The 24,953-nt window shown below is 40.1% G+C and overlaps 1 pseudogene; it reads right to left on the bottom strand.

Annotated features, from left to right (window-relative positions):
* Nucleotides 1-12,919: 12,919 nt before the first annotated feature.
* Nucleotides 12,920-16,251, bottom strand: LOC111183209 (ribosomal protein eL22-like pseudogene; annotated as a pseudogene).
* Nucleotides 16,252-24,953: the final 8,702 nt, after the last annotated feature.

Genomic DNA, 24,953 nt, shown 5'->3' with positions numbered 1-24,953 from the left:
ATTCCTAGCTATGAAGCTGATTCTAGCGTCAAGTAAGTCTTCCAAAATCATTTCATACATACACATAGGAAATAAAGCACACTCACTGAAATCACGGCAATCTTTGTTAAGTATAATATCTTTATTATTTTTTTCAATTTTTATTTTATATTGGAGTATAGTTGATTAGCAACGTTGTGTTAGTTTCTGGTGTGCAGCAAAGTGATTCAGTTATACACATATATGTATCTATTCTTTTTTAAATCCTTTCCTCATTTAGGCTGTTATATAATATTCAGCAGAGCCTCCTGTGCTATAGAGTAGGTCCTTATTGGTTATCTATTTTAGATATAGTAGTGTGTGCATGTCAATCCCAAACTCCCAATCTAACCCTCCCCCCTCCTCTCCCCACTGGTAACCATAAATTCGTTCTCTAAGTCTGTTTCTGTTTTGTAAATAAGTTCATCTGTATCATATTTTTAGATGCCCCATATATGCGATATCATATGATATTTATCTTTCCCTGTCTGACTTACTTCACTTAGTATGATCATCTCTAGGTCCACATAGGAAATAATGCCCATTCACTGAAGTCATGGCAATCTTTGTAAGTACAATATTTTTAATTAACAAAATTCAGATGTATAAAATAACGTATCTCTCTGAGCTTAGTTGCTAGATGACTGAAACTTGGCTAACTCGATTCCAAGATTTTTTCTCAACCACTTCAGAGTTTTCTTAGTCAAGTGAGGCATAAACTCAGTCAATTTATGCCACAAGGGGTGTCTAGTCATGGCAAGGAGATGAAGGTGTCTGGAGTTAAGTTGGTGGTCGGCCTCTTGCTTGATCATCCTTCCACTCCAGCATCCTCTGAGGTGTCTGCTGAGTTCACCTGCTCTGCATTCACCTCCCCCGCCCCACTTCCTCCCTGGCATCCCCTCATCACAACTGAGAGAACTCTTCAGGGACCACTGGCTTGTGAGTAAACCTTCTCTCCATTTAAGGGCTAAATATTCTGGTATCGTGATTATATGACGAGGTCATCGGGCAGAGTTCACGGTCATTTTCCCAGGCCCCAAGAAAGAGGCAAGGGAAGCCTTCCAGCCTTTCACGTTCCCAAACATCATTTTATCTGGTGGGAGTATAAGGGGTTGGGGGATTTTATTGTCCCTCTGAGACTCCTAGCCTCTGAGAACTTCTAAGACTTACTTTTGCTTACTCTTGCTTTTGAAACTTCCTCCTCCCGTTCCCTTCTCCTGGCACTGAGAGTTCCAATCTAACCCATTAGATGTGATTTATAATGAAAGTTGTTTTTCTGACGTCATCCGTAAGAAAGGGATTCAACAAACAATTCTTGCAAAGAAAATGGACACAGTCTGAATGATTAGATCCTTAATCAAAATGCAGTCTGAGCAAGTATCTGATGCATTTTGCCATCAATCTTGAAAACCACTACCAAAAATAGCCAATTGCCTTTATATATTTATGAAAGTAAGTCATCACCTCTAGCAGAAATTAACACAACACTGTAAATCAACTATACTTCAACAAAATAAATTTTTTAAAGTCATCAGCTCTTCAGTAAATTCCACCAAATTTAACTTTCCTACATAAAAATGTAAACACTATTTTTCTCTCTTTTCATAGTGCCTCAGACATGGGATGTCCTCCATAAAAGATTCCTGGATGAATAGCTTCCTCTTAAAGAAATCCCTTCCAAATAATTCCTCACGGTGTTCTATTCAGAACCTGAACAAATGATGTATTAATTTCTGAGAGTGCAGCCACCACATCTAACTATTCTAGTTTGAGGTCACATTAGATCCAAAGCAGCTTGGTCCTCCAGGTAAACAATGCCTTTGGTGATTCAGTGTGTGCTCATTTTGTTTGGACCTGGAATCAAAATGAAAGACTGGGCATTTCCAAAAATTCCAGGTGCTTCCAAAAGAAGAGAAGATTCTGCTGTTATCCTAAAAATATAAGTCCTTTAGGAGGCACTTTTTTTTATTTTACCGTAATACAAACTATTTTGCAAGGTTGCTTACATAGCCAGAAATTATACGCATCATGACCTGGAATCAACTGGATACCAAATTAGGTACCTATGCCCACATTCCTATTCACAGTGGCCTTAGGAACTACAATCCTTTCATTAGCTGTTTAATTGTCCTGGGGATATCCCGAGTCAATATTTTTATTTCCTGTTTTCACCTGCCAGTGGTGAACATTTTTCTCCGTTTTCTGAACATACAACTAAATTTAACATGGTAGTTATGACAAGACATGCAGGAAGCTGCCCAGGCCAAATGAACTGGAAAACCTGAGCAATTTTAAATGTGCTTTTTTCTATTTTGAAGGAAGTCTTGAAGTGCTGAAGATCTTTCCTCACCGTGCCCTAATTTCATTGCGATGCCACCATTTCTTTGAAAATCTTTCCAAACATCTGCAAAGTTAAAAGCTAAGTCATTTCAGTTCTGTACTATATGAATAAGGCAAAACGTTTTAGGGATTTATTTGGATAAACCAATTATAAAACATCTGTGGTATCAAATCCTTTTTACTTTAGCTTACTGAAAGCAACATATGCCAAATAAACCTTTGTTTCTTGTTTTAAAAAATTTTACTGAAATATAGTTGATTTACAATGTTCTATTAGTTTCAGGTACAGAGCAAAGTGATTCAGTTATACATATATATAAAACTATATATTCTTTTTTTATACTCTCTCCCATTATAGGTTATTACAAGATATTGAGTATAGTTCCCTGTGCTATACAGTAGGTCCTTGTTGGTTATCTATTTTATACATGGTAGCGTGTATATTTTAATCCCAACCCGCTATCTATCCCCTTCCCCTTTAGTAAGCATACCACATGCAAGCTAAACTTTAAATGAAATCATTTTGAGTTACACAATTCTGAAATTTACTTTCATACAAAGAATCTTGGAAACGTTTACAGTTTGTTTTAGCATCTTTTTATGATCTAAAACCTAATTATATTCAGGAAGGGATATTAAGCCATCATACATATATTATCTCTTGGTAAATTATTTTTATCAATCCAACATGTGGTTCTTTTTATTTGAAAATAAAACTTTGCTAACATAAGATGTGAAATATAGTGTTTTTCAAAATCCATTTTGCATTTCTTTGTTCTTTTTAAACAGATTACATGAAATTCGTGCACAAAAGTGAGCAATGCTCCTTTTGTATAATCTATTAGAATATCCACCAGAGGAACCAAGGTGGCAGAGTAGAAGGACGTGCTCTCACTCCGTCTTGTGAGAACACCAGAATCACAACTAGCTGCTGGACAATCATCGACAGGAAGACACTGGAACTCACCAGAAAAGACACCCCACATCCAAAGACAAAGGAGAAGCCAAATGAGACGGTAGGAGGGACGCAATCACAGTAAAATCAAATCCCATAACTGCTGGGTGGGTGACCCACAGACTGGAGAACACTTACACCACAGAAGTCCACCTACTGGAGTGAAGGTTCTGAGCCCCATGTCAGGTTTCCCAACCTGAGGGTCCAGCAACGGGAGGAGGAATTCCTACAGAATCAGACTTTGAAGGCTAGTGGGATTAGACTGCAGGACTTTGACAGGACTGGAGGAAACAGAGACTCCACTCTTGGAGGGCACCCACAAAGTAGTGTGTGCATCGGGACCAAGGGGAAGGAGCAGTGACCCCAGGGGAGACTGAACCAGACCTACCTGCTAGTGTTGGAGGGTCTCCTGCAGAGGCGGGGGGTGGCTGTGGCTCACCGTGGGGACAAGGACACTGGCAGCAGAAGTTCTGGGAAGCACTCCATGGCATGAGCCCTCCCAGAGTCCGCCACTGGCCCCACCAAAGAGCCCAGGTAATCTCCAGTGTTGGGTTGCCTCAGGCCAAACAACCAACAGGGAGGGAACCCAGCCCCACCCATCAGCAGTCAAGTGGATTAAAGTTTTACTGAGCTCTGCCCACCAGAGCAACAGTCAGCTCTACCCACCACCAGTCCCTCCCATCAGGAAACTTGCACAAGCCTCTTAGATAGCCTCATCCAGCAGAAATCAGACAGTAGAAGAAAGAAGAACTACAATCCTGCAGCCAGTGGAACAAACACTACATTCACAGAAAGATAGACAAGATGAAAAGGCAGAGGGCTATGTACCAGATGAAGGAACAAGATAAAACCCAAGAAAAACAAATAAATGAAGTGGAAATAAGCAACCTTCCAGAAAAAGAATTCAGAATAATGAGAGTGAAGATGATCCAGGACCTCAGAAAAAGAATGGAGGCAAAGATAGAGACGATGCAAGAAATGCTTAACAGAGACCTAGAAAAATTAAAGAACAAAAAAACAGAGATGAACAATACTATAACTGAAATGAAAACTATACTAGAAGGAATCAATAGCAGAATAACTGAGGAAGAAAAATGGATAACTGACCTGGAAGACAGAATGGTGAAATTCACTGCTGCAGAACAGAATATAGAAAAAAGAATGAAAAGAAATGAAGACAGCCTAAGAGACCTCTGGGACAACATTAAATGTACCAACATTCGCATAACAGGGGTCCCAGAAGGAGAAGAGACAGAGAAAGGACCCGAGAAAATATTTGAAGAGATTATAGTTGAAAACTTCCCTAACATGGGAAAGGAATTAGCTATCCAAGTCCTGGGAGCACAGAGAGTCCCATACAGGATAAACTGAAGGAGAAACACGCTGAGACACATAGTAATCAAACTGGCGAAAATTAAGGACAAAGAAAAATTACTGAAAGCAGCAAGGGAAAAATGACAACATACAAGGGAACTCCCATAAGGTTAACAGCTGATTTCTCAGCAGGAACTCTACAGGCCAGAAGGGAGTCACATGATATACTTAAAGTGATGAAAGGGAAGAACCTACAACCAAGATTACTCTACCCAGCAAGGATCTCATTCAGATTCGATGGGAGAAATCAAAAGCTTTATAGACAAGCAAAAGCTAAGAGAATTCAGCACCACCAAAGCAGCGCTACAACAAATGCTAAAGGAATTTCTCTAAGTGGGAAACACAAGAGAAGAAAAGGACCTACAAAAACAAACCCAAAACAATTAAGAACATGGTCATAGGAACATACATATCGATAATTACCTTAAACATGAATGGATTAAATGCTCCAACCAAAAGACACAGGCTTGCTGAATGGCTACAAAAACAAGACCCATATATATGCTGTCTACAAGAGACCCACTTCAGACCTAGGGACACATTCAGACTGAAAATGAGGGAATGGAAAAAGATATTCCATGCAAATGGAAATCAAAAGAAAGCTGGAGTGGCAATACTCATATCAGATAAAACAGACTTTAAAGAATCTTACAAGAGACAAGGAAGGACACTACATAATGATCAAGGGATCAATCCAAGAAGAAGATATAACAATTATAAATATATATGCACCCAACACAGAAGCACCTCAATACATAAGGCAACTGCTAACAGCTATAAAAGAGGAAATTGACAGTAACACAATAATAGTGGGGGACTATATAACTCCTCACTTACACCAACGGTCATATCATCCAAACAGAAAATTAATAAGGGAACAGAAGCTTTACATGACACAATAGACCAGATAGATTTAATTGATATTTATAGGACATTCCATCCCAAAACAGCAGATTACACTTTCTTCTCAAGTGCACATGGACTATTCTCCAGGGTAAACCACATATTGGTCACAAATCAAGCCTCAGTAAATTTAAGAAAATTGAAATCATATCAAGCATCTTTTCTGACCACAACACTATGAGATTAGAAATGAATTACAGGGGAAAAAACATTAAAAACACAAACACATGGAGGCTAAACGATATATTATTAAATAACCAAGAGATCACTGAAGAAATCAAAGAGGAAATCAAAAAATACCTAGAGACAAATGACAATGAAAACACGACGATCCAAAACCTATGGGATGCAGCAAAAGCAGTTCTAAGAGGGAAGTTTATAGCTATGCAAGCCTACCTCAAGAAACAAGAAAAATCTCAAATAAACAATCTAACGTTACACCTAAAGGAACTAGAGAAAGAAGAACAAACAAAACACAAAGTTAACAAAAGGAAAGAAATCATAAAGATCAGACCAGAAATAAATGAAGTAGAAACAAAGAAAACAATAGTAAAGATCATTAAAACTAAAAGCTGCTTCTTTGAGAAGATAAACAAAATTGATAAACCATTAGCCAGACTCATCAAGAAAAAGAGGGAGAGGACTGAAATCAATAAAATTAGAAATGTAAAAGGAGAAGTTACAACAGACACTGCAGAAATACAAAGCATCCTAAGAGACTACTACAAGCCACTCTATGTCAATAAAATGGACAACCTGGAAGAAATGGACAAATATTTAGAAAGGTATAACCTTCCAAGACTGAACCAGAAGAAATAGAAAATATGAACAGACCAATCACAAGTAATGAAATTGAAACTGTGATTAAAAATCTTCCAACAAACAAAAGTTCAAGACCAGATGGCTTCACAGGTAAATTCTACCAAACATTTAGAGAAGAGCTAACACCCATCCTTCTCAAACTCTTCCAAAAAATTGCAGAGGAAGGAACACTCCCAAACTCATTCTATGAGGCCACCATCACCCTGATACCAAAACCAGACAAAGATACTACAAAAAAAGAAATTTACAGACCAATAACGCTGATGAATATAGATGCAAAATCCCTCAACAAACCACTAGCAAACAGAATACAACAACATATTAAAAGGATCATACATCATGATCAAGTGGGATTTATCCCAGGGATGCAAGGATTCTTCAATATACGCAAATCAATCAATGTGATAAACCATATTAACAAACTGAGGAATAAAAACCATACGATCATCTCAGTAGATGCAGAAAAAGCTTTTGACAAAATTCAACACCCATTTATGATAAAAACGCTCCAGAAACTGGGCATAGAGGGAACCTACCTCAACATAATAAAGGCCATATATGACACCCACAGCAAACATCATTCTCAATGGTGAAAAACTGAAAGCATTTCCTCTAAGATCAGGAACAGGACAAGGATGTCCACTCTCACCACTATTATTCAACATAGTTTTGGAAGTCCTAGCCATGGCAATCAGAGAAGAAAAAGAAATAAAAGGAATCCCAATTGGAAGAGAAGAAGTAAAACTGTCACTGTTTGCAAATGACATGATACTTACTATACATAGAGAATCCTAAAGATGCCACCAGAAAACTACTAGAGCTAATCAATGAATTTGGTAAAGCTGCAGGATACAAAATTAATGCACAGAAATCTCTTGCATTCCTATACACTAATGATGTAAAATCTGAAAGAGGAGTTAAGGAAACACTTACACTTACCATTGCAACATACCTAGAAATAAATCTACCTAGGGAGACAAAAGACCTGTATGCAGAAAACTATAAGATACTGATGAAAGAAATTAAAGATGATACCAACAGATGGAGAGATATACCATGTTCTTGGACTGGAAGATCAATATTGTGAAAATGACTATACTACCCAAAGCAATCTACAGATTCAATGCAATCCCTATCAAATTACCAATGGCATTTTTTACAGAACTAGAACAAAAAATCTTAAAATTTGTACGGAGACACATAAGGCCCAGAATAGCCAAAGCAGTCTTGAGGGAGAAAAACACAGCTGGAGGAATCAGGCTCCCTGACTTCAGACTGTACTACAAAGCTATAGTAATCAAGACAATATGGTACTAGCACAAAAACAGAAACATAGATCAATGGAACAAGATAGAAAGCCCAGAGATAAACCCACACACCTATGGTCAACTAATCTATGACAAAGGAGGCAAGGATATACAATGGAGAAAAGACAGTCTCTTCAATAAGCAGTGCTGGGAAAACTGGACAGCTACATGTAAAAGAGTGAAATTAGAACACTCCCTAACACCATACACAAACAAAACTCAAAATGGATTACAGACCTGAATGTAAGACCAGGTACTATAAAACTCTTAAAGGAAAACATAGGAAGAACACTCTTTGACATAAAACAGCAAGATCTTTTTTGACCCACCTCCTAGAGTAATGGAAATAAAAACAAAAATAAACAACTGGGACCTAATGAAACTTCAAAGCTTTTGCACAGCAAAGGAAACCATAAACAAGATGAAAAGACAACCCTCAGAATGGGAGAAAATATTTGCAAACGAATCAACAAAGGATTAATCTCCAAAATATATAAACAGCTCATGCAGCTCAATATTAAAACAAGAAACAACCCAATCCAAAAATGGGCAGAAGACCTAAATAGACATTTCTCCAAAGAAGACATACAGATGGTCAAGAAGCACATGAAAAGCTGCTCAACATCACTAATTACTAGAGAAACGCAAATGAAAACTACAATGAGGTATCACCTCATACCAGTTAGAATGGGCATCAGCAGAAAATCTACAAACAACAAATGCTGGAGAGGGTGTGGAGAAAAGGGAACCCTCTTGCACTCCTGGTGGGAATGTAAATTGATACAGCCACTATGGAGAACAGTATGGAGGTTCCTTAAAAAAACTAAAAATAGAATTACCATATGATCCAGCAATCCCACTACTGGGCACATACCCAGAGAAAACCCTAATTCAAAAAGACACATGCATCCCAATATTCATTGCAGCACTATTTACAATAGCCAGGTAATGGAAGCAACCTAAATGCCCATCAACAGACGAATGGATAAAGAAGATGTGGTACATATATACAGTGGAATATTACTCAGCCATAAAAAGGAACAAAATGGGGTCATTTGTTGAGATGTGGATGGATCTAGAGACTGTCATACAGAGTGAAGTAAGTCAGAAAGAGAAAAACAAATATCGTATATTAACGCATATATGTGGAACCTAGAAAAATGGTACAGATGAACTGGTTTGCAGGGCAGAAACTGAGACACAGATGTAGAGAACAAATGTATGGACACCAAGCAGGGAAAGCGGCGGGGGGGTGGGAGTGTGTGTGATGAATTGGGCGACTGGGATTGACATGTATACACTGACGTGTATAAAATTGATGACTAATAAGAACCTGCTGTATAAAAAAATAAATAAAATTCAAAAATTAAAAACAATAATAATATCCACCAGAAAGTGTATGTGCAGTGTATTGAAGACCTAAACTTGTTGGAACTGAGTGCAGTATAAGAGCAAACTGGTCTTCCTTTTAAGTCTTTTTAAAGCATGCATGTTGTACATGAGCTTGATGTCCTAGCCAGAGTAGTATAGACGAAAAGAGTTGAAATGAACAGCTGGTTCCAGAGGAGCTGGAGGTTTGGGAGGGATGATGCATGGGGGTTCCTCTGGGAGTGGACAAGCACATGGCAGTGAAGGAGAAAATACAGGTGTAACCTGGTGCAGATCCAGGGGCAGGAGAGCAGAGTAGGAAGTCCCAGAACTCACCTCTTCCCCTGAGCACGCCAAAATCACAAGTCCTCACAGAGCAACTATGTATGAGAACAACGTGAGGACTAGCGGAAAAGCTTTTCCACAGCTAAAGACATAAAGAAGGAACCACAACGAGATAGGTAGGAGGGGTGGAGACACGGTGTAGCTCAGGACCTACACCCCTGTATCGGTGACCCACAAGTGGGAGGAATATCATAATCATAGATATCTTCCCCAGTGAGTGACAGGTAAAAGCCCCACACTGGGCTCCCCAGAGCAGGAGTCCTATATCAAAAACCAGCAGGGCTTAGTTCAGGAGAACCGGAGGGCTTTGGGAAACAGACTCCAACTCCTACAGGGTATGTGCATAAGCTCACAAGCTCCAAGTCCCAGTGCAGAGGCAGTAGTTTGAAAGGGGCCTGGGTCAGACCCACTTGCTAATCATGGAGAGCCTCATGGAGAGGCAGGAGGAAAGTGGGATTCCCCGTGAGGATGGAGACCCTGGCAGCAGCCATTTGGGGGATCTCATTCTACCACAGTAACAACTTACTGGCAAGTGTCATTCTGGACTCCTCTCTCCAGCCTATTAGTGCCAGGGTCTTACCTGTCCACCAGCAAGCCAGCACCAGCCCTGAGCCCCCGAGGTCATTTAGACAGCTATGTGGTGACCCGGCCCCATCCATCAGAGGGCCAGCACCGGCCCTACACCCTCAAGGCTGCTCAGGCGGCCGGGCAAATACCCAGCCCCACCTACCATTGGGTCATCTCCAAACCTGAGGCCCTCCAGGCTTTGCAGACAGCTGCACTGGGACCTGGCCCTGCCCTCCAGTGGGCCCACAGACACCTGACAAAGCCAGGCTTTGCAGCCAACCAGTATAGGGACCAGTCCTGCCTACCAGATGGTTGCCGGAGGGAAGTGGTGTGGGGTTAAGGGCAAAGTAGGCGAAGGGGATTAAGAGGTTCAAATCTCTAATTATATAATACATAAGCTATAGGGATGTAATACACAGTTTAAGGAATATGGTCAATAATATTGTAATAACTGGAAACAGATGGCTGCTGTTGTGATTATTTCATAATGTATGCTAATGTCAAATTACAGTGTAGTGCTCCTGAAATCAACATAATGTTGTACGTCAACTATATTGCAATTTAATTAATTCATTAATTCCAGTGTAACTTGCCAACTGTAGAGCAGATCGTTTGGAGTCACGTGGCAAAGAGATCTTCAGTTCCCAGAGGTATCTGGAACCCAGGGTTTCTGACAGTCTTGAGAGTGACAGGTTTCCTTCAACTGCTTGATTTCATTAGACCCAATTTCCACCTACACCCATCATAAAGCATGTAGGCAAGTGTGTGTGCACACTTTTCTCAAACTTTACTCAATTCGAAGAACAATACCAAACACAATGGTCTAGCTTTATAAGTAGCCATTTATGTATCTGAAATAACTTCTCAAAACAGTGGAAAACTAAGAAATCACCCAGATCATGCAACATTTTAGGGCTTTCAAAAGAGTTTTTATGGAGTACATTTATAAATGCTATGCATGTATGGAATAAACACATACTCATAAAAGATTTATCTGCTTATACAAGTATTTTCACCCTCAAAATAATCATTTAACTAATGGTCATTAAGTACTTCAAGATGCCCAACAATATAGTCTCTCTCTCTCATTTTATTTAATTTTATTGGAGTACAGTTGATTTACAATGTTGTATTAGTTTCAGGTGTACAGCAAAGCGATTCAGCCTCTTAACCCTGACAACAACCCTCTAAGCGGATCCTATTATTCTCTCCATAGAGCACAGAAAGATAAAGCATTGTGTTCAAGACCAACTAGCTAGCAAATGGCAGAGCCAGGGTCAATCCCAAGCAGTCTGGCTCTGGAAGACATACTCTTACCACACCACAATACAATATCTGATCTGATCTAGTTATGGAGGCACTATTCTATCCATTTTTAGATGAGGAAATTGAGACTCAGTGGGGTTAAGTAACTTGCAGGTTTATCGGCTAACATGTGATGGACACTTTCTGATTCCAAAATCTATGCTTATCACCACTTATGAGCTCATAAAACCACTACAGCCTCCAAAATAGAGGACCACTGTGTAAAATGTGAAACTTACCGTGACCACGAACTACAACAGAAGCAAAAGTGAACAAATTATGGTAGCAGCCTGATCCACTCCATCTCGCTGAGGAGGTTCACCTCTCGATGGGACCAGCGTGTCTACTAATCACCTGACCATGATCCCAGGCTAACCCTGCCACCAGGCCCAGAGCTACGACTGTCAACACTAGAGATGGCCTTGGCCTTCCCGATCTTTACAGGTCCACAGAGCAGTTTCTCTACCTCCAGGAGCATCCACAAGGCCAGGCAGAAGGAAATTCAACCCAAACTGGATTCAAAATGGGAATTTCCCACCAGCCTGAGTCAGGAATTGGGAGCCCAGTGACACCAAGGAAAAGAAAAGCAGATCACAGATGAGAAGACCTTTGCAACTGAAGGTGTTTTCCTTCTAGATGAACATTTTGGATTTCGGAGTGCATGCTTCCTGCTAAACTCAGATGGGCCTGGCCTCTGCCCTGCACAAATGAGTAGGAGAATTTTGAACTCAAACATGAATGCACAGCAACAGGCCTCAGGGTCCACAGCTCAGGCCTGCCAGGAGGCCCAGCCACTTCACATGCCATATGTGCCCTGCTTATCCATCTGGTTTAATGGAAGAGGCCAAACCAAACAGTGAAAACAAATGACGGAGTAGAGTCTTCTGCCCTGGCCTTGAAGTGCACACTGACCTCACCTTGCAGAGTTTTTCTGTAATGCGTTCGGGTTATAAGTAGTTTGACAGAAAGTCTTAAAAGCCCAAGCGATGCAAAGCTTTAAAAGGGAAGAAAAGTTCCAACATTACAGGTGATTAGCAGACTAATCACCTTACCTCCATCTTCCCATTTACCATATTCCTCCATCAAGCAAAACCTGAAATTCAGAGAGACCATGGAAACATGTAGTTTAACCCCATGTGAACCCAGACCAAAACAATTCATATGACCACCACAAAAGCCTGGGGATTATTAAATTATGTCTTAGACAGAGGATTGGGCTCACTTATTTAAGCAAAACTCAAACCAGCACATTTCAGTGTAATAAGAATCCACAATCTCTGAAAGGTCATAATTCTACATCTTAATTATACTTTATGTAATTTCTACTTTGATTAACTTTAGTTTACTTTCTGAAACTAATATATCTCTATGGCTGATACTTTCATTGAAAAAATATATATTACATATTATATTGTATATGTATATATAAATTTATGTATATTATATCATATATATTGTATAGATTTGTATATTGTATTTTTAAATATTATATATACATACATATATATATATATATATATATATATATATATATAAAGTCAATTTCAACAGACCAAACATTAGCCTTGGTCTATAGCCAGTTTCTCAGCCTCAACACCAATGACATTTTGGACGAGACAGGTCTTTGCTGTGGGGGAGTAGCCTGTGCATTGCAGGCTCTGGCCTCTACCCACTAGATGCCAGTAGCACTGCTTCCATTTGTGAAAACCCAAAACGTCTCCAGATATTGTCAGATACCCCTCAGAGGCAAGTCAAAATCATTCCTCGTTGAGAGCCACTGATCTGTATGAAACTGAGAATAAGTTTTGAATACTGAGCAACCCCTTCTCATTCATAGGCAATTATTCAGTAATTGCTATTACTCTAAATTAATGGTTCCAGGTAATGAGTAGACCTATTGTTGAACTTTTTAATCCAAGTTAATCATTTTTCTTCTAAGTTCACAAAAATGATTTTATCATGGTTTTGCCTTTCTGAATATCATGAAAATCCAATCATACACAGAAGCCTTTGTATTATATAACAGAATAAAGATACATTTGACTCATGAACATTGTGGAGGTTAGGGGCGCCAACTCTCTGTGCAGTTGAAAATCCACGTATAACATATAGTCAGCCTTCCAACTACACGGTTCCTCCATATCTGTAGTTCCACATGCACGGATTCAACCAACCAAAGATCATGTAGTGCTGTAGTATTTACTACTGAAAAATACCCACGTGTACATGAACCGGCGCTGTTCAAACCTAGGTTGTTCAAGGGTCAACTTCACAATATACATACATATGCTATGCAACTACATTTTAAAATTCTTAAAATCTGAATTTTCCAAATTGTTTTTAAGTCTACTGATAAGACTTCAGAGTTTGCTCAAGAAGAGTATGGGGTTTTCTTCAAATCCAATAAAGTCTACAAAAACTCAAAACATGTAAATTAATGTGATTTTTTTTTTTAGAATTTAAATATTTTATTATATAAAGTTATACCCAAAATTGTGCTTCATGTTTTCGCTATATACTTTAACTCAAGGACATTTGTAAAAGTGGTACACTTCAGAAATCCTGGAAGAAATTCCACTAGCTATAGGCTATTTAAATACCGCTTACAGAAAGTACTAAAAACAACAACGGGGGGTACAAATGAACTTATTTACAAAACAGAAGTAGAGTAACAGATGTAGAAAACAAACTTATGGTTACCAGGGGATAAGGGCGGGGGGATAAACTGGGAGATTGGGACTGACATGTACCCACTACCATACATAAAACAGATAACCAGTAAGAACCTGCCGGATAGCACGGGGAACTCTACTCAATACTCCGTAATGGCCTATATGGGAAAAGAATCTTAAAAAAGAAAAGGAGTGCATGTGTGTAACTGATTCACTTTGCTGTACACCCAAAACTAACACATTGTAAATCAACCACACCCCAATAAATTTTTTTTTTAAGTATTAAAGGAAAGCCAGCACCATATAAACAGCATACACTTAAAGAGATGAATGCTTAACATACAGAGTAATGTTTTTTATTCACTGATAAACTAAAGGTCCATTTCAAGATGTTTTCTTGCATACTTCATTTGTTTTGTTAGCAAGCAAAGCCCTGAAAAGGATGGCTTCATCTAGTCCTCAGACTCGGATCCATCTTCATCTTGACTAATCTGGAAGTAACGAAGTTCATAAGTCTCCCTGTCGGATGCAACCACACGAAGCCAACCACGAAGATTGTTCTTTTGAAGGTATTTCTTGGGAAGGTGTTTCAAATACCTTTTAGAGAACTGTTTCTCAGAAACAACAGTGATTTTATTCTCGAAGCATTCAATGTGAACGACATTCCCAAGATTTCCGGTTTTTCCATTCACTTTAACCTTCTCCCATAGAAACTGTTCAAAATTTCCAGAACCAAAAATTCCATCTTCTACTGGATGAGTAAGGTCCAAATTAAACTTCCAAGTTGACTTCTTAGGCTTCTTGTCTTTCTTCACCGCCATCTTGCACGCCGGCAGCGCGATCCAATGTGATTTTTAAAATATATGTAATGTCAAAAATACGGTCAGTAAGTTGGGTCTTTAGAAACCTCTGTTTTTGTCTTTCCCACTATACTGGGCTTCATGAGAAACATTAAGATGAATCACGCCAACATAAGACTTCACTTGAAAAGGCATGTCAGTGGTAGAGGTGGGGAAATAAAAAGAGAAAAAATAAATTACTGCCAACATTTGGTATTTAGGAATGGTTTCTACATAATGGGTAGATAAGAAGGAGAAAATTTTGAGAAAAGCATCAAGCCAGTAAAGTATATGGTGTGTTCAGACAAAGAAAAATATTTAACTAGTCTGGATTATAGAATTGTAGGCTCTATGCAAAGCAAGTAGGTATAGGAGCTGGGGGAAGAAGATATGATAAGGAAAAGTGAAAAAATAAAATAGTTGAAACCAGATTATAGAAAGCCTACATGTCAGATTAATGAGACTGGTTTATTCTATAATCTATAGGAAACAATTGAAGAAAATCGATCAGAAAGACCAGAGTTAGGTGTTAAGAAGATGGACTTTGTCTGTACCTCAAACACTGCATCCATCTTCTACCTACATCTAAACTACTTGACCATCATCACCTATAGGTAAAACCTGGTCCCTTAAGGAACTCTGGCTTGATTCTGAGACCTAGGATCAAGTCACTTTTCTGACTTACCTGCCTCTCAGTTTGTGCCTAAGGGTTAAAAACAGTTTGTCTTATTTTAAGACCACATCCACCTTATTCTCAACTCTAGTAATTAGGCCCTGGTTTATTCACTTTATTTATAGCCCTATTGACCTCAGGACATATGGGGTGGAGACTGATCCCTGAAACGACACTCGTTTACCACAGGAAGTAAAATCCAACTTGCTATGGCTATGGCCTGGCAGACATGACTTCTCTTCTACTGTCTGGGTCCATCTTCCAGTCTCGCTTGATCGGGCTTCCATGTGGTCATGTTTTTCCAGCTTTCATTGATACCCAATGGCTGCCATCAAATGACTCCCTGTTGCCTTGCTCTGTAGACACTGAATTTTGTGACACTCTTCTCCCCACTCCCTGTACCACCCACGTGGGCAGGTTTATTACAGGCCCAGGACCACATGTGCCTTGCCTCACTGAGGTTAACCCTCCATGCACCGCCTGGGTAGGTGATGACAGATAACTGGCAGGCATGAAGGATGGATGGGAGGAAAGAGAAAAGCACCAAAAAGGTTAGTAAGGAAGCTAGGTGCAGTACTGAGGGTGGCCCGAACCATAATAATCATGTTCCTTAAGAAAGCTAGAAAAATGTGTTTTAACGCAAAAGCAAACTATTTTTATAATATGTTTTATATGAAAAAAAGTCTTTTCATAATTAAATATGGTACATAAAATCCCCCTTTTACTGTTCTACACTGACTATTTTAACCTAAGACCATTTTCAGTCCAATCTCTTATAATATCACTTTACTTTCATCATTACAGTCTCTTTTTTTCCAGATGTTACACTTCCTTTAAATGGCTGCAAAGATGTCCAGTCAAATTAGCCCTTCCATTTTGAAAGTGAAAAGCTCCAGTGAGCAAAGACAAACTTTTATGGGAAATTGGTTAATAAAATGCTGTCTCATGAGAGCTGGACCTTCAACTAGAAAAGTGATTCTTAATGTTTAACATCTCTTTCTGCGATCTGAATTCTTCCTGCAGTCACTGAAAATTTTTTCTGGTCTAACCACAGCTCATCACAGTTGCACACATTGGGATTGCTTTTTTACTCCCCTATTTAATTAAAAACTAAAACAAACAAACAAATAAATAGGCTCTGCTAAAAGAATCCAGCTTAGTTGTATCATTATGTGTCATTATTTTACTTCAACCTCAGTAATTATATTTTCTTGCCATTTAGCCAGACTGGAGTGGTTCTCAACATTGGCTTTCAAAAAAAAAATGCTTATAAATTAATGTAAGTAAACAGTGCCTGAAATAGTGCCTTATATAGTAAGAGCTATGTAAGCACTTACTGGTATTATTAACAACCCCTGGACTCCACTTAAAACAAACTAAATCCAAATCCATGAGATTAGGTGCAGTCAATGTCCCTGAGCTCACACACTGGGAATTTTTCCAAAGCTCTCCATGTGTTCCAATGAGCAACTGGTATTAAGAAGCACCAAGGTTTAACCAAGTGCCAATGAAACAAATCCTATGGCTTAAATCTCAAAAAAGCTGACCAGTCCCATGCTATGCCCCATCGATAAGAAAAAAATCTACCATTTGCCAGGCACTGTGCATATCAAAGAAGATATAAAAAATGAATAAGACAATCTCTACCCTCAAGCAACACTAGCAATGAGTTAGGTGAAATAGACCATAGCCAAATAAATACAGAGCAATTCTTTAAGGGTAAGAATAGTGATATTAACTAAGAATGTGTCAGACAAAGAAAGGATCAGCCAATTCTACTTAGAAGAAGCAAAGAAGGCTCCCAGAGAAAGAGAAACTTGAACTGACCCTCAAGAGATGAATGGGAGAGACTTCCCTGGTGGCGCAGTAGTTAAGAATCCGCCTGCCAATGCGTGGGACACGCGTTCGAGCCCTGGTCTGGGAAGATCCCACATGTCATGGAGCAACTAAGCCCGTGCGCCACAACTACTGGGCCTGCGCTGTAGACCCCGTGAGCCGCCAACTACTGAACCCTCGTGCCACAACTACTGAAGCCCGCACACTAGAGCCCGTGCTCTGCAACAAGAAAAGCCACTGCAATGAGAAGCCCGTGCACTGCAATGAAGAGTAGCCACCGCTCGACACAACTAGAGAAAGCCTGCGCACAGCAACGGAGACCCAATACAGCCAAAAATAAAAAATAAATTGAAAAAAAAGTATATGTCAAGGTTATGAAAAAAAAAAAAAGATGAATGGGATTGTGTTGGGTAGAAAGAAGAGAAAGACATAGGTCTAAAATGTACAGCAGGGGTGAATAGCATAAAAGGCCCAGGGACCTATGAAGAAGTAAAAGAGTTAAAGTAGAAGATGTGCTGAAGGTGAGGCTGGACAGATTGGAAGGGCCTGAAAAACCTGGCCAAACAACTGTGACTTTTCCCTGTAAGTAAAAGGAATCCAAGGAGGCATCTTAAGAGAAAGAGTAACACAATTATATCTACAATGTATATCTCTCCCATCTTCATATATCAAGGGCAGCAATAAAGCTACACATCAGACGTAGGCTCTCACACATTAGACGTAGGCTCTCACACATTAGACGTAGGCTCTCACACATTAGACGTGGGCTCTCACATGGTCACCCTGATATGTTCAGCTGAAAGCAGCTTCTCCATTGTGCCTTCAGCCAGTTCTCTTGAGGAATAAAGATTTTAGAAAATAAATTTGTGTGTGTGTGTGTGTGTGGTACGCGGGCCTCTCACTGTTGTGGCCTCTCCCATTGTGGAGCACAGGCTCCGGATGCGCAGGCTCAGCAGCCATGGCTCACAGGCCCAGCCGCTCCGTGGCATGTGGGATCTTCCCGGACCGGGGCACGAACCCGTGTCCCCTGCATCGGCAGGCGGACTCTCAACCACTGCGCCACCAGGGAAGCCCCGAGAAGTTAAATTTTTAATCATAAGCCCAACTAAGCTAAGAAAGTTATTCTACAAATCTCCTTTTTCTCATTTCTTTCCATGGAAACAAATAAATGTTTTTGTTTTTGAATGTAAGTTTCTACATTATATCCATCCAAGATTTTATATAAAATTGTTCTGCAAAAAAACTGAGAAGAGAAAGTGTGAATCTCACACTGATGAAAGAAATTGGCTCTAAAAGTAACTATACTTGAGGAAGGATATCTTGAAGTTATACGTTTCTTAACAGAATCTTTGAACAGAAGTTTTTTCTTTCAAAATAAGACTACACATAAGAATTTATGCATTTAAGGTAAAGGGTGAATGTATCACTTTAATAACAGTGATAGCAAATATTTCTTGAGGGCTTAGTATATGACTAGCATAGGGCTTATCGTCCTCACTACAAATAGGTCAGTACTATTTTTAAAGTCTGTTTTACAGATGAGGAAACTGAGGATTAATACTGTTTTTAAAAGTGTCAAAAACTGTCAATGGTCTGTTATTTTGCCATACTTGAAAGCCAGCAAGTTAGCCTGCCTGTTTCATCAAAACTTGCAGAAGACAGGAGACTTCTGGGTAAGAAACAAAGGACTTTATTACTCACAGCACTAGCAGTAGACAAGAGTAGCAGCATTTTCATTTGCCAATTTCCTGAATCCCAGTTCCTAGAGAGCAACCCGAAGAGGGTCTGGTGAGACCTGCACACACATAGACTGAGTTACAGGAATTGTATAATGAGTTACAGGAATTTTTATAACGGACACTAACATGCCTGCCTTTTGCTCCAGGAGACACTGTCTGTTTCTTCAAAGGTGACTTACTAAACAAACATGCTTGAAACAAATTCTAAAACAAAGGTAGTCAGTGCCTCTGCCTGAAAGGTGTGAAGACACACAGAGAACCATGGAGAAGTGTCTCCCGACAAGTTGCCCAGGTTTAAACAATTAGTAATGGTAGAACCAGGAACCTGCACACGTCACGTGAGCAGCAGAGCTTTAGACTAAGGTATCAGAGGCAAAGCATCAAGGATACCCTGAGTTTTGTGGACCCTGAGAATCTAGATATTCTAATCATTTCAGAAGAGGATGAACCAAAAAGACTTCCAAGGAGCCTCAACAGTCAACAATTGGTTAAGAATTTCTCCTTTTAAAGGTAGGAAAATGGAAAGAACATATCCTCTGGAGGATCTTAGATCTCTTTAGGCAGTGAGGAAAGTCTTAGGCATACAGAGCATAATACTCAGAAAAAAAAAATAATAACCTAGGATGTTCTTGGATGTTGTCTCCAGATATTGAGTTTTAATTCTAGCCTGACTTAAAGCGTAGATGAAAGATATTTCAATACTGTGTCAATAGTGGAGTTGAATATGCTCTTTTCCCACCATAAGCTATTTTGGACCATTTGGTTCTCCATTCAGGAGATCTCAAAGTATGATTTTGATTTCTGTCTTCCTTCAGTCTAATGACTCAGGGATTTTCTTATTTTGCTCTTCAGAGGGGAACAAAACTGTTGGCTTAAATACAACAAAAGCCCATGTCTGCTCCTTCTGGCTGCTCCAGGCTTGTCAAGGGACGCTTGTGGCTGTGTGTGGAAAGCCACACCCTATCCTGGGTCAAACGCATCTGGCATTCCTGTCAATCTCTTCCTGGCCCTCGATGGCCACTCGGTAGCTCACCGTGCAGGGGACTAGGAGACAGTGTTGCTGCGGTTTGGGATCGAAGTCGATGAAAACACCCACCCCCCTCACCAAGGTCTACGTGTATGGACGCCCGGACTGCTAGATACTGATAAATGGGTCTTCATCTGTTCAATACCCATACCTTATTTTCTGATGATTGCAACATCCACTGCTGAAGGTAAGCACTGTTGACTGACCTCTTAGAACAGCAGTGCTGACTTGGAAAAGGGAAAGAGTTTCATCTGGTCTTAACATGTAAACACTCAGCATAAGTCTCAGTAGGAATGCCGGCTTTGAGAGATTTGAATAAGGCTGTACACCAAAGCCAAAGACTCATTTCTGCACGTTGCAAAGGCCAGTTTCCTGCTCTGTGCTCTGTACACAGCCATGCTCAGCAAATGAGACCGGCTGGAGATCCCTTTCTGTTCCGGAGAAACAAAGTGTTAAGTCTGCCATGGGTCAGTGAAATCATTGTTTGCTCTAGAGCATGCCCAAGAAGAGGGGGGAGATTGAGTCTCTCTTCCAGGATTTGAAATCTGTCCCAAATCCACGGCCCATGCAGATGCTGGTATGCTCCTTGGTATTTGGGGATTTCTCGCTGATGAATATAATATGGCCAAAGCCTTGCTTGGCTGCAAAGAGAAACCAGAGAAAAATAAAGATGTGCTTTTGTTGGTAACATATTGTGGGGTCGGGATGTTGTTCTAGTGACTCACTTGAAAAAAAAGATGTGGTAGGAAAACTAAACTCAACCCCATGACAAAGCGCTATGGCTTTTGTTTAGTAAGAATTCCAGCCAACTCACTGGCCAGGATTTTTTTCTATAGGCTGGGTCTACGTGATTCCAAACTATCCAGTACATTTAATTCTAAAATTTGCTTCAGGAACATGGCTATTTTACTTACGAAATGTTAAACCTGAACTTAACTACTTTGGACAAATAATATATACAGCATATACACTGAGTGACTATTTGATTAATTAACAGTGTCCTGAAAGTTTTGGAAGCTTTGGTGTTTTATTGACAGATTGATAGAGCTCAGAGCTCCTGGAACCCACTCCCCTGTTATCAAGTCTGGTTTTCGGCCTTTAGATTAGGCAATATATTTCTCAGCTAGAATAGCCCCATTGTCATTGGGATGGAGGAAATGGAGTTTCCTGCATTTCCTCCAATGGGGAGGAAATTGGGGTGGAGGGTGTAATTGACCATCTCAAATTCATGCCTTCCATCTTTGAGGCTTTCTGCCAAGCGCTTAGTTTTTGTTTGTTTGTTTGTTTAACCCCTTTATTAGAGTCTTTGTTTCAGTCTGAGTTTTTTTTTTTTATATTAATGATTCTTCCATAACCATCATTCATGACATACGCATTCCTATCTAAGCCAGGTTACCTATCTCTCTTACCTTCATGTGGAACAGAGTTTCCTTCCATCTTCACCTTTCAAATATAGTCTATACTTTAAGGTCCAGTTCAAAGCTATCTCTTCTGTAAAAATAAGTATGAATTCCCTCCTGTATCATGCAATGATGCCAACAAAACTATGTCTGCAGTTTTATTATAGCACACTCTGCCCTGAGTTATAGCTCTGTGTGTCCATGCCTGTGTTACCACTAACTTGTTAGCTCCTTGAGTTTGGCACTTCTGTTTCCCCTAAGGGACCCATTTTTCTTCCATTTCATAGCTTCATACCCAGCTCAGTTATTCACCTATAGTAGGTAAGTCAACAAGTAATTTTTGAATTGAATCATGCCCACATCCTCCAAGTAAATATACCAGATGACAAAGTGATGTGAGGGGTGGGGTGATGGCGGCGGGGTGGGGGGGGAGAAAGAAGGAGGGAGGAACGATGTCAAATTGGAAATCCAACCTGATTTAGCATCTAATACATAATTAGTCATGTTGGCAAATACCATAAGGAAAAAAACTCAAACACGATTGCTCTGCATTTTAAAATGCCTTATTTTTTCCTTTAGTATATTTATTCCTACACAAACAATATTTACTTTTCTCCTGATTGAAACATGAATGTTTCTACTTGGCTTCCTTTTGGACAAACTGCTTCAGAACAATCCAATTCTGGTAATAAAGTAAATCTTCTCACTGCCCCTGATCAACAACCCCATCCTTTGTTTTAAAACAATAATTTGATGCCTAAATAACGCCTTTCCCTCAAGGCAATGAAGAGAGAAGACAAGAGCCAGTGAAAGCTAATATAAAACAGCACCACCAGCTAAAATTCAATTCACATCAGGATGGCAATGACTCTGAGTGGCTGGTAACTGCTACAAAAGAAAAGGACATACTCAGAAATGAACTAGCTACAACATAGGAGTGAATCTTTCCATACGTTGAAAGAGGTAACCCTATCCCAAACGCACTTTTTATAAGATTCAGTATTCTTCTGGAATTCAGGAACCAGATCTTTTTCAGAGTCAATCATTGACCCGCTGGGAATTTTATTTTCAAATGTGGGAATGTTCACGATTCATGCTTTTATTGACGGTTGACATTCTTTCAAATGTATGACCCTGGAGGTTTGATGGTTCTGGTTTTTTAATAGAGGTTTAAATGACCCCACCTTTTTGATCTGGTTTGATTATTAAAAACAGAGTCTAGGGATTTTACACTATGCATCACAAATTGTGAACCTCTGGACTCTGCCAACACTGTACTTGAGATTTCTAACGCTTAGCAATTTTCTAACGTTGTGGTTGAGGTCATCTTAGAAAGACCTACATTTATATTTTCCCCTTGTGATGCAAAATCAATACTTCAGTGTCTGAGCAAAAGTGAGGCACCCCATTCACGTTAGCCTGCTGCGTGAAAATGTAAATGGGTAGGCAGCAAATCTCTGAGTGTTATGGAAACACAGAAGCTAAAAGTCTTGCTGATTGCTGACTCTCTTGTTGGAAATACTAAATTTGTTCAGGTTTTATTTTTTATAAATCTCATCTTTCTGCACTCCTTTTTTTTTGAGGAGTTTCAGGAAGAGCATGCAGAATGACCAGAAAAACCTATACTGTTCTTGCAACACTTCACATAAAAATTTCCGTTTAACTTTCCACATGCTTTCTGCAAAGTCAACTCTTTCTTTTCTTACTTTCTTTCTTTCTCTCTTTCCTTTCTTTCTTCCTTTCTTTTTCTTTCTTTTCTTTCTTTCTTTCTTTCTTTCCCAATGCTAAGACAATCAAATAGCATTCAGTATACATCAATGAAAACACTCATGATGTGTTAGAAAATCCATTCCCTGAGAAAATGTCACAGGGGAGACTAAAAATAAAGTGAAATCTCTAGACTTTAGGATTCTCTTGAAAAGTTGCCCACAATGTCAAAACATTCCATAGTGGTTAAAGTATAGAGAAAATGAGCTATAATTTACCTAGGAGAGCCGGAAGATTTACTCCTGTGCCGGAGTATGTTTTCCATAAAGAACAGCTGCCCTCTGATCCCAGGGGACACGTCCTCTTGCTGCCTGCCATGGGACACCTCATTCTTAGAGGTCTTCCTTTGTCAGCAGTGGTTCTCAAACTCAAGAAAGTACCCAAGTTCCCTGGAGGGCTTGTAAAAATGCAGACTGTGGGGTTCCACCCATAGCTTTCTGACTCACTAGGTCTAGGGTCTGGCCTGAGAATCTGCATTTCTAACAAGTCCCCAGGGGCTGCTGACTGCTGGTCTGATGAGCACACTTTGGACGCCAGCCTCACGAGAGAGGGTCTTGAAGCAGCTAATTGGACAGCATTGCGGGGAGTGAGTGGAGGGGCCAGGAGGGAGCTGTAGAAAGGAGGTGAGCCTGTGAGGCCTGAGAATCAAGGGACAACCCTGACAGCCCATCTGTGAAGGACAATTATGGTCTTAGAAACGTTCCATGTGGCCACGTTGAACCAAAGGATGTTGAGAAGGAAGAAGACATTGGGAAAAGGGAAGAACTGCAAGAAAAACTTACAAAGGAAAAAGAGAGATCACAGACCAAGCCCTTCCTAAAACGGCAGCAACTGAGACAGATCACAAGGAAAACTACGATCAATCTTCCAGTTCTCCCCTTCTCCGCTCTCATGGAACGTGGTGGAAGTTTCCTTCTACAAGAAAGCCAAACGAGTGTGAATCTCAGTCCACTGACTGAAAGGGACAGGAAACACCATCTTCCCGATTATCCAGTACTCAACTGAGCTGCCGAATCCATGTGCTATGCCAGCTGGCAAAACACACCCTCAGTTATATGTGACGTGTCCCCCTGAACTCAGGGCTGTGATGCTGCAAGTTCAAGGGCCGTAGGCCAGGCCCAGGCGTGGCACAGAGTTTAGGCCTCTGTGGTCTTCAAATACTGGCCATCAATCCTTGTAAGTCATAGTCAGGATGTCATGGGCTCTGTTCCACAGCCCCATCTGCTCTCCTATGCAGGGCTATATGCAGAGGATCTTCCGTGACTTTCCTGCACACCAGTTTGACTAACAACCCCACAAATCCATCCTCCACCACATTCCCGTTACCCGCTTCCAGGGAACAGAGCTGCCAAAGGCTGTTTCCGCCTCTCCCTCGCTCGGGCTGGAGGGGAAACTTTTCCAGTTTGTGGTCGGGAAACACATCCCTAATCTCCCCAATGTCCAGACCTACCCTCCTCTGGGGTCCTACAACCCTTTCTCAGTTTTCCTTCCTTCACAACTTTTTAAATGTTCAGGATTTAAGTCCAAATACCTGAGAGTCCAAAACCGCCAGGAGCCACAAATGTCGAATATATAAGAGAAGCATGTCAGGCATATACGATAAAGCATGATGGAGAGGGCCGTGCACCGGACAGGAAGCAAACCTTGAAAAGAATGAATATTAATCTTTTCAACTGTCGAGGCCAAACAACACTCA

This window comes from Delphinapterus leucas, chromosome 12, assembly GCF_059928025.1.
Source record: "Delphinapterus leucas isolate spDelLeu-1000000601 "Yukka" chromosome 12, BTC_Dleu_Yukka2, whole genome shotgun sequence".
Classification (NCBI taxonomy): domain Eukaryota; kingdom Metazoa; phylum Chordata; class Mammalia; order Artiodactyla; family Monodontidae; genus Delphinapterus; species Delphinapterus leucas.
This window is presented reverse-complemented; position numbering and strand designations above follow the sequence as displayed.